Genomic DNA, 11654 nt, shown 5'->3' on the forward strand with positions numbered 1-11654 from the left:
CTGGAACACTACAGGTTGCCTTTCCACTGAGTTACAGGATTAAGAGCATTTGCAAATAATGGAAGAATGGAATTTGAAGATCATAAAGATTATTTGCACAGTGATTTATTATAGACCTCAGGATTAAATCCTTAAGTTGTTTTTCTAAAGCATTATTGGAAGATGGACTGAACTGTCCAAACAATTAAACTAAACTAATCATGTATATCCAATCCATATGATAAAAAGCACAATATAATCCACCAGTGAGCAACCACCAGCATGGAGCAGCCCATCTGATCTGCAAAACTATTTCTTGAATTATAGTATCTGGCAAGCAATGTAAACAGGATAAATTCACTCATGGTTACTTATATCTTAAGGCAATTCATCAGAGCATTCAGCATTAAATTGTACATTATTATTCTGGACAAACATGGCCAGTGTAGTACTTACAATGTAAGACCACATTTGACTCCAATATTTCAATTGCTAAGCAAGATAATTGTTAAGTGAGTTTTGCCCCATTTTGTGACCTTTCTGGCTACAGTTGTTAAGTGAATCACTGCAGATGTTAAGTTAGTAACACAGTTGTTAAGAGAATCTGATTTCCCTGTTGATTTTGCTTATCAAACAGTGTAAAAGGGGATCACATGACACTGGGACATGGCAACCATCATAAATACATGCCAGTTGTCAAGCAACCAGATTTCAATCAGGTGACCTTGGGAATGCTGCAATGGTTGTAAATGCGAAAAACAGTCATGCATTACTTTTTTCAATGCTGCTGTAACTTTGGTCACTAAACAAATGATTATAAGTCAAGGACTACCTGTGTTTTATTTTATATGTTCAGCATGCTTTATAATAAATTTCTTCTGTTTTCAACCGTGATAAAAAGTTCATTGAAACTGGAATATGATGCCTTTGAAAAAAGGCCACATACAGTCTGCTATTTTTAATTTTTTACTTCCTTCTGGTGCAATTACTTATTTGAGTGTTGCTTTTCTTTTCTTTTTTCCCCAGCTTATTATGCCTAGATATACTATGAATACTATGAATATGCATGTGGCAAAAAGTTTAAAGTCTGATGCTTAATTTCCTGCAAGAAGAATCAAGATGGTAGCAGCCTGCTGTACACATGTTTGCAATCTCAAACAATCTTAAATATCCTCTGTTGCTTATCTCATGCCTTTCTCCCAAGGAAGAAAAGAGTAATCTTTGGGAAAAGAGTAAAAATACTACATTGATACTAAAATCACAGTCCAACATCTCAGAAGACTTTATTCTTAACCTTGCTTTCATAAGGTAGTCCTAGAGTTACAACCACAATTGAGTCCAGTGTTTCTGTTGCTAAGTGGGACATTTATTAAGTGGGTTTTGCCCCATTTTATGACCACAACTGTTATGTGAATCACTGAAGTTGTTATGTTAATAAAGTTAGTTCCCCACTGACTTTATTTGTCAGAAGTTGATCACATGACCACCGGACAATGCAACAGTTATAAATATGAGTCAGTTGCCAAGCATCTGAATTTTGACCAAGTGGTCATGTGGATGCTGCAACAGTGTGAAAAATAAGTGTGAAAAATAGTCATAAGTTATTTTTTCAGTGCCATTGTAACTTTGGCCACTAAATGAACTGTTGTAAGTCGAGGATTACCTGTAATACTGTTGCTTCCAGTTTTATTCTTTTGAGGATCCCAAACAAAATATCCAATAATGTCATCATATTATCAGAGTACTAATTGTCAAAAACGGGCAAGGAAATGGGCATCCTCTTTTAAATGGCAAAAACTGCTGCTTTTTTTTGTTTTGTTTTTCATAAAAACCAAAATGTTTCTTCCCTTCTTTGCTCCTATAAAGAGGAATATTCATTGTGGTAGGCATGCTTTGCTAGTGTCTCCTTCCTCCATCAAATCTTTCAGGGCTGACTTACAATTCCTAAGATTTACTATTTGAAAAAGTAGCAAAATCTCTTTATTGCCAGTAATTTTCTATGTGCTGGCAGCTATGAACTGTCATTTAGATAGTCTTCCATTTCCTATTATACTGGACCCTTTTTCTCAATGGGCATGTTTTTCTCCTTTAGAGGAAAAGGATAGGGTAACTGGAAACCATGCTATCAAGAGGAAAATGGTGTTGAAAAACTGCTTGTGCATTACTAATTATAAGCCATTTTACATTTTCTCTAAAAATTATCCCCTGATGTAGAATGTAAAAGGAGATTCCATGTTAAGATATTTCACTTAATAGCTGGAAGAATAAAGTGTATAATGGGCCAGAACACACAGTGGTAGTTGATTGGTTGTAGAGTGTGGGCTCCTGCATGAGGCAATCTACATTATGATTGGTTGCTGGGTGTAAAGGGGGAGTTTCCCTTTTTCCACGCCTTTTTTTCTGATGTGTGCTCTGCTGTTTTATGATGTGCCTGACATTTTACCTCACAATGTAGTGATGTGCCTGACTGTCTTATTTACTGCAAATATATTTGTAAAATATATTTATTTATATAAAACTACAAGTCCGTGTCAGCATCTCTGACTTCACTTGGAGCCCTGCTGCACGTTTCCCTGGCATTCTACATCTGATTCATGAGAAGAGAGGATGAAAGGTAGCTTTTCCTTAGCAGGATAGGGTAGATAAGTTATTTCCCCTCTGCTGACCTGAAACACAACACACCCATTCCCAAATCAGCACCAATCTATGTTACTAGAACTCATTGTTAATCCATATCCTGTTACCATTGCCCTTGGTTATGGTAACCTGACTTCCCAGCATGTCAATGGGAGGCTATCAGTCTTAGACACTCTTTCTAGAATCTCAACATCTTTTTTTATTGTAGTGATCAGAACTGGACACAGTATTCTATGTGTGGTCTCACCAGTGCAGTATAAAATCTTACTACACTGAGTTATATTCTTTGGCAGCTTTCTTCTTCCTGCCTCCCCCTTCACCCCCCAACCCCCATGGGTACTGTTTTCTCCCTCTAGCTAGTCTTCCTCCATGTAATCATGTTTTTTCCCCCCTTTGTAAGAAAAATACTGCTTTTCCTAGCATAGAAGTAATCTAGAAGCAATAATATCTGTTTTCTTTTCTTTAGGAAGAAGAAAAGGAATGGATTGATAGTGGAAAGAAAGGGAAAGAGAAAGAAAAGAACTAGGGAGAAAGGAGGCGATGAAAATCCTTTTTCTCTTACAAGATAAACTTAATAGGAGCTGATACAAACTCTGGGAAAAGAAAAATGACTCTTGGGTAAAGGCTGCGAAAGGACATGAGCCTCATTGGGAGATGGAAAAGAGTTGTCAGTGCTAATAAAACACCCTAAACTCATTATCATTTTTATGCTATAGTTTTAGGGAGGCTAATCTGGCTATAGCAACATCCTGACAGGTGAAAGAGTTGAGCTACTATCAGATTCTGTAAAGATTTTGCTACTCCAATAATGTGTGTTTCCTTGGATAACTCAGGTTGAGTTATATAGATTAGCTTCAGAAGTATGATTTTTGTGTTCCAGCATGAGGTGTACATTGAAAACATCAGGCACCCTGTAAATACATACATGTATTAATTTGATAAAAATATTGTATCTTTCAAGCCCTGACAAGGTTAACAATCTTAATGGCCACCAGTGTTTATGCATCACAATCCCAAGAGATTATTGGTAATGTTATTCCACATTTGAGGCCTCCTACTTGTCCTCTTGACCCTTTGCCACTGGACTGTTTTCATGCCTTTTCAGTAATATTAGGCAATCAATAGTTCCCAAGCTAAACATCTTGCTGATGGTGGGCATTTTCCTATTTAACTATCATCCCCTTGACCATTACCACCTTCTGCTACAATTAGTAATTCCCCCTCCCCAACAAAATGGAGCCTGTAAGACAGCAGTTGCTGCTTCCCACCTTGAGAAGTGCATTTCCCTTGGTGTTTTAAGTTCTGGGAAATTGCTAGTCTATTTTCAATTCAGTTCTTTCTTTTGGCTATATTTTTTTTATCATCCAAGAGCTCTCCTGGGATTGTTGAACAAACCTGTCTTCCTTTGGGGGACATATCAGCTTGAATCCTATCTGTAGCTTAATGTCATGAATCACATAGACATCTGTGGAGTCCACATTTCTGTTTTATAAATCTTTTATCTTTTGCAAAACATGTTTTTTTAAGTTGAGTATTTTTCAAAAGGTTCAGCTGTATATGATTGACATTAATTACAGTGATCCCACAATGTTTTTTTTTTTTAATTTTATCCATATCCAGTGAGGAAGGATGGGGGTGGATGGGTGAATGGAAAGTGGATTTTTTACCAGAACTCCTTTTTACAAAGAAGGGTTTTTTCTTTTCTTTTAAGTATCATCCCTTTGACCATTATCACCTTCTGCTACAATTAGTAATTCCCCCTCCCCAACAAAATGGAGCCACATTCTCCTATAGCATACACTAAAGATTTTCTTGAAAATTGCAGCAGGGGGGGGGGTGAAAGCAGAGGTGGGTTGCTGCCGGTTTGGTCCAGATTGGGCAAACTAGTAGTAGTGATGGCGGGAGGCTCTGCCAACACAGCTGGACACTTCTGCACATGCGCAGAAGTGTTGCATGGGAGCACGTGCCTGAACCGGTAGTAAAAAAATTACCAACCCACCTCTGGGTGAAAGCACCCCTTTTCCATATCTAACAGTAAAGAAACATATTTAGTGCCATATATACAGTAAAGCCCAAAACATATTACCACAATTGAGCCCAAAATTTATGTTGCTAAGTGAGACATTTGTTAAGCGAATTTTGCTCCATTTTATTATCTTTCTTACCATAGTTGCTAAGTGAATCATTGCAGTTGTTAAGTTAGTAACACAGTTGTTAAGTGAATCTGGCTTGCCCATTGACTTTGCTTGTAGTAGGCCACAAAAGGTGATTACATGATCCCAGGAAACTTCAATATTCATAAAACATCCAAAGTTTGATCACATGACCAGGGGATGCTACAACATCATAAATGTGAAAAATGGTCATAAGTCATTTTTTTCAGTGCTGTTGTGAATTTGAATAGTCACTAAATGAACTGTTGCAAGTCAAGGATTACGTGTATTCAGGTTTTCAATTACAGAGTGATTTTTTCTGCCTTCTGATCCAGTTTGGATTTACTTAGTGTGAATCTCACCTAATAGAAACAGGCTGAGTAGCACTGAGTTGAACAACTTTTTGGATGTGACTGCCTTTGGAATAAACCTTTTTAGTCTATTTCACATTTTTTTAAAAATCTGAGGCCTGTTTATTAGTTATATTTATACTCGTCCATATCACACGAAAGTGACTCTGGGGAGCATACAACACTTACCATATTTTTCAGAATATAAGATGCACCGGAGTATGAGATGCACCAAGGTTTTGAAGAGGCATTTTTTTTAAAAAAAGTAGGTAGGTAGATAGAGGAATAGAGAGGGGGAGAAAGAGAGAGAAATACAGTAGGTAGGTAGGGAGAGAGAGTAGTTAGTAGGTAGGTAGGCAGATAAAATGATAGAGAGAGAGAGAAATAGAGATAGAGAATCAATAGCTAGGGAGAAAGATAGAGTATGTAGGTATGTAGGTAGATGTGGGGGGAGAGAGAAATACAGCAGGTAGGGAGGGAGGGAGAGAGGGAGAGAGTGTAGGTAGGTAGGTATAGAGGAAGAGAGAGAGAGAGAGAGTAGGTAGGTAGGGAGAGAGAGAATAGGTAGGTAGGTGGATGTTTCTAGGTGTATTTATCCATGTGTTGGAGAAGGAAATAGCTGACAATCTGCAGCACCTGACTTTGTTTCTGCTGGCACAGCACTTGATCAATGTAATTCTCATCAATCAGTTAAAGAGCTTTCTGAAAGGGGGGGAGTTTCTGCACTCTGCAAACCTCACCAAAATGGCCCATTTTTCACAAAACGGGCCCATTTCTTTTCCCCAAAAAGGCATGAATAGCCTTGGGGGGGCTTGCAGAGTGCTCCTGGGAGGGGGAGGCCAAAAATGGCCCATTTTTCGTGAAAATGGCCTTGTTTTTTGTCAAAAAAATTGCATTCATAGCCTTATGGAGGCTTATAGAGTGCTGCTGGGGGTTGGGGGAGCAAAAACGACCTTTTTTTGCTCATTTCTGCCCTCCCCAGCCCCCAGGAGCTCTCTGAAAGCCTCCATTTTGGTGAAGGGGTGGGGCTCCAGGAGGGAGGCAAAAAAATGCTGTATTCAATATATAAGACGCACCCTGATTTTCATCCTCTTTTTCGAGGAAAAAGGGTGCGTCTTATACTCTGAAAAATACAGTAATTAAAACAATAAATACATAAAACAGTCCCAATTAAAAATAACTATTAAAAAGGTATGCAAAACAAGAGAGGGTGGGCAGTAGGGCAACTCCCCGGTCCTCTGAGATCCCCCAGGCCTGATGACATGACCAGATCTTGAAGGACTTGTGGACCACATATTGAGTCTGATGAAGAAAGATCTAAACCAGTGTTTCTCAACCCTGCTAACTTTAAGACACATGAACCTCAACACTCAGCCTTAGAGTCTCAGAGTCACCAAGACTGAGAACCACTCATTTAAAATACTGCACGGGAAAGGCCGAGCTAAGCCAATGTTTCTGAAACTATCTTCAGTGTTCTATGAGTTGGCAGGAAATCCCAAAGTTTTGTTTCACAAAAGCTTATATGGCAATATAAGATTGGCTAATATTTTTAGTGCCACAGGAATATTCAATAGGGATTATAGCTTGTTCTCCTTGCCAGCCTCAATTTCATCATACTGCCTTACAACGCTATTGCATTCCAGTTGGCTTGACTACTTGGAAATCACCAATTGAGGCAAAATATTATGAAGCTAAATATTTATAGATGAGGGGAACACCACCCTGAAGTCATAATCATAAAGTGAAAACCCAGCCCTACACATATTTATTTGAGTTGCAGCAATAGAGTTTGGCAATAGAGGCTTAAATGCTAATAAAAGTGAATCGGGCATCCCTTAATTATAGTGGAAAATAGAAATGGAAACTCCTCTTCAGCTGAAGATCTTCTGATCTCTTATTAATCATGATAACGTTAATTATGGCAGCAATTAAATGGAAGGAATACTTCAGAAGAATTCTTGTTAAATACTGATTGCCCATTTAAGCATTACTCCACACATACAAAAAAGAAAAGACAACATCTATGAGCCATGGTGGCACAGTCATTAGAGTGTAGTACTGCAAGCTACTTCTGCTGCCTGCTGGCTGCCTGCAATTTGGCAGTTCAAATCTCACCAGGCTCAAGGTTGACTCAGCCTTCCATTCTTACGAGGTGAGTAAAATGAGGCAATATGCTGACTCTGTAAACTGCTTAAAGAGGGCTGTAAAGCACTATGAAGCGGTATATAAGTGCTAGTGTTAGTACTATCTTAAGTGAAGTTTCTATTAAAAGATGAAAATGTGTTAGATTAATTTCACAAGAAATGCTCCTTAATAAGCATTATTATCTCAGTTTATTCATGGTAAGAGAGGAGAAGGGGGGGGACTACAGATGTGGCTGCTGGAAGGTGAGATGAGTATTATCTTTCAATAAAAAAATCTTGCTTGTAAATCATTTTTCTCCTTAAGTGGGGATATCCACCAAGCTGAGATTTCCAAGCAAAACATGTAATATTAGAGTACAAGTTCTGCCTCTTCTGAACATGCATGACACAGGTCTAGACGAGGCTGAATTTATATCATAAGAACAAGAAAAGTTTAATCAATAGCTACCTTTGTGAACACCCATGATGCCATCAGAGATGATGCCATCAGAGGAGAGCCAATCGGCCCCTTGGCCAGGGCCTCAATTCAAATGTGGATACTTGCTTAGTTTTAGTTTAAACATATTTATTATGTTTCACTGAGGTAGGTCCTATTTTGTTTATATATGTCATCATATTATGATTAGTGCATTCAAAACTAGAAATGGTCTGGATTTCTCTGGATTACAAAGGGTATGGGCATTAGCAATAGTCTAAGGAATTAGTTCACAGAATGCATTTTGTTCTTAATTCAGATTGCATAAAAGCTTTAATTTTTCTGAGAAGTCATAATTACTTTCAGGGGAAAAGCTATAAAGAGTTTCCCAAATTATCCACATGCAACCTGTAAGATATCATCCGATGATATTGTGTATTTGGGATTATGGCTGATGTTTGCTTACTTTATTGTACAAATGAAGAAAGATGTCAGTGGCCAATTCAGTAAAGTTAAGTATTTCTTTCTCTGTAACAATTGTTTTTATTTAAAAAAAAACAATTCTAAAAAACATTACAATAAATGTTTCTTTTTAATTTTAACTTTGTATGACATTATATGAAAATGAAGTAGCAGTATAACAGCATTGTTTAATAAAATGCAATATGCTACATACCATAGTGTAATATAATCTGTATGATGTAATCTGCAATTGTTGTTATATTAAGAAAATTTATGTTATTAATAGACAGCCCCGATCATATACAAGCTGTGGGCAATAAGGAAGAAAACACTCACCCAAACTGAGAGAGGATCTGCAATCTCATTTACATGTTAAATAATATGCCAGAGGCAATTGAATCTCATAGAACCCCACTTTGGAATAACCGTAGTCTCAGTTGCTTCTCCCCATAACCACTGCCTGGAACCAGTGCTGAAGTAACATCAGAACAACTTCAAATAATACTCTGTCTTCCAGATTTTATAGCTGATTCAGAAAGATGCCAGGGTCCATGTTATCAACTACCAGTGAGAAGTCTAACGGGACCATGGGGATCATGCTTCCCCTCGAAGATCATGACAAATATCATTCACCAGGGTAACCAATACAGTTTATCTCCCATGCTCTGGCTTGTATCATGACTGGAAAGAATTCATATAATACATTTATTCTAGAATGATTTTGTGTGACATTTATTCAATGTAAGATGCAGTTGCTCAACATTTGAAGAGTAAAATGATTAAAAGAAGTTTCCAACACAATGGATGTACAGAGTTCATGATATCTAATAACCTGGAAGGGAAATAATGATGCCTTTAAAAGAGAGAGAGAGAGAGAGAGATGCACTGATTCTGCCAGACAGTTTCCTATGGCCCATGCTCCACAGACAGATACCAAATTAATAGATGGAGGAGATGAATGCCACTAAGACTTGGCCACTTGAAAATGGGTGGATTTCAACTCCCAGAATTCCCCACCCATCTTCCAAATGGTGAAGGTTGAAAAACACCGCACCAAGCCAGCCCAAAATATCCAACAAGGCAAATAAATAAATGCATCAACAGTTGTGTTCATACTGACCCAGGAGGGGACGCCAAAATAAAACAAAACAAAACCCCTACTCAGGCTGAAGCCCACTAATGGTTTCCCACCAGTTCAGGACCCAGGGTTCTTCATAACTTCCACCTCAGCTTATCAAATCCATTTTTTGGGGGACCATCTCATCCAAAGGCAGTCCCCCTGTCCCTCCCACTAACCGTTCTGACCAGGACTAGCTAAGCAAAAGCCGGAAGAAAAAAGCGGGACCACCAGGATATACACAAGGCTCACGGGACAAAGTCTGCAAAGGGCTTTGGACAGCAACCAGGCCCAGCAAGGTTCCCCATCATTCACTTCAACTTTTGCATATTGGCGACTCAGAAGGGTCACATTTGGTCATTAAGAATCAAACACAACAGCTGTTCACTCGAAGCCTCGAAAAGGGATTCGACCTGGAAAAGAATTTGGCACGACAAAGCTGAGAAAGTGGAGCATGGAAGCGGGACGGCAGTGGAGGGGGAAAAGCAGGATACTTTGGAGTAGACAGGAAAAGGAAGAGGGGAAAGGGAGGGGGTAACCAGAACAGCATGGCTCTAAACAGCGGGAAGTGGCTGGGGACACCAATGCATCACATACCATGCTCCCCAACCCCGGTGCGCATCGATGGGTCTGGAGTGAGCAGTTCCGAGTTGGTCTCCCCCATGGAATGGAAGTTGCATAGCAGCAGCAGCAGCCGGTGAAGTCTTCGTACTGTGGCCAGCGAGCGGCTCAGAGTCTGCCGACGTGGGTTGGAGTGCTGGGCTGGTTGAGGCCAATGGTGGAGCACAGCCGGCCCGCAAAGTCCACCTCTTCCACTTCCGATATTTTAATGAAAATGTGGACCATAAGCTTTTTTAGATCTGCTCTCTCAGCCAGATTCTTGATCAAGCATTTGTTCACAAAGTCTTGGAATTCTGGACTGAAGACTCTGCTTGGTAGCTTTGGAGGAGGCTCATTGACAATGTAGTCCAGGACTCAAAGATGGCCATAGGTGGCCAGCTGTCTGAACTGTAGGTGCTCATGGGCCGGCCTGGCGTTCTCTGCCAGGGAGATGTCTCTGAGATGGGATAGTCGGCCCTGACAGGACAACCAAACCTCAGCTCCAGCTCCTTGCCATCGGGCGAAGGGATGGGTATCTGCCGATGGCCATCTCGACCAGGGACAGCCCCATGCTCCAGATGTCCAACTGCACCGAGTAGTGGGTCCCTTGCAGTCTCTCTGGCGACATGTAAGTTCTCATGCCCACAAAAGAGTTGGCCATGGAATCAATCAGTTGTCCACTGACTCCAAAATCGCAGAGTTTGATTTCTCCTCTTGAATTTACCAAGATGTTTGAGGGCTTCACATCTCTGTGCATGATCTTATGCTTTTCTCTCAAATACAATAGGCCTTTTATAACCGCAATGCTGACTTTGCCGAGAATCTTCTTGGGAATTCTGCCAGCCTTCTTCAAGACTTGATCCAAGGATCCGCCATCCATGTGCTCCATGCAAATACTGATCTCACCGTCACTGTAAAAGGCCCCGTAAAACCCCACAATGTAGGGAGAGTTGCATTTGTGCAGGACTTGGAGCTCTCGAATGATCTGGTTGCGAATTGCCAGCTTGATCTCCAGATGAATCAACTTCCTGGCCATGATGAGTCCAGAAGGCTTGTGTGAGACTTTGAAGACCACGCCACCATTGCCTGCGCCCAGTTCGCTGATATTCTCGAAGTCATCATCCTTCGGTTCTTTTACTTTTTGCTTCTGGGTTAAAAAGGCCTCCAGCCGTTTCCGCTGCTACTCATCCAGTTCCAGCTCCTCCAATTTTTTCTGCAGGGCTTCCAAATTAGTCTTGGCGGCGCTGGTGCCATTGGTGGCGGAGCCGTCGGGCGCGGGGGTCAGCTAAATGATCCCCGGCTTCTTCTTGGACATGGCAGCGGTGGTGGGTGCGGGCAGGGTGAGGCTCGCGGGGCGCGGGGGCAGTGGGGCGGCTGTGGTTGGAGTGCCACGGTGGGGCCCCATTCTAGAATGATGTGTAGCTGACACCAGCAGCTTCTCAACAACCTTTCCCAAGAGAGGAAGGTTGGGTACAAGGCAAAAATGGCCAGGTCAAGAAACAGCCTATTTTAGGAAATAGTGATTTTTAATGGAGGTGGCATAGAGCCACCCACAAAGAGGCATTGACTACCTCATGTATGCAGACATCCCACCCAGCAATTGGAAGGAACTAGAAGGAGCATGTATCAAGACCACAGGAGAAAGCTCATACTACAGAACATCCTATCCTACTTTTCAAACTCCATGAAATCTCAGCCCTCTCATTTCACTTGGCTTGTCCACCTGGCACCCAGAGGAGCATGGATATGAATAATTTTAACAGTAAGGAAACTTGGAAACATCCCAGATCATCCTGC

At 40.6% G+C, this 11654-nt stretch overlaps 1 pseudogene; it reads right to left on the bottom strand.

Annotated features, from left to right (window-relative positions):
• Window positions 1-9927: 9927 nt before the first annotated feature.
• LOC106556446 (dual specificity mitogen-activated protein kinase kinase 1 pseudogene) lies at window positions 9928-11172 on the bottom strand (annotated as a pseudogene).
• Between the last annotated feature and the right edge of the window lie 482 nt (window positions 11173-11654).

Source organism: Thamnophis sirtalis, unplaced genomic scaffold (genome assembly GCF_051295495.1).
Source record: "Thamnophis sirtalis isolate CommonGarterSnake01/CBP01778 unplaced genomic scaffold, rThaSir2_p1.2 scaffold_3, whole genome shotgun sequence".
Classification (NCBI taxonomy): Eukaryota; Metazoa; Chordata; class Lepidosauria; order Squamata; family Natricidae; genus Thamnophis; species Thamnophis sirtalis.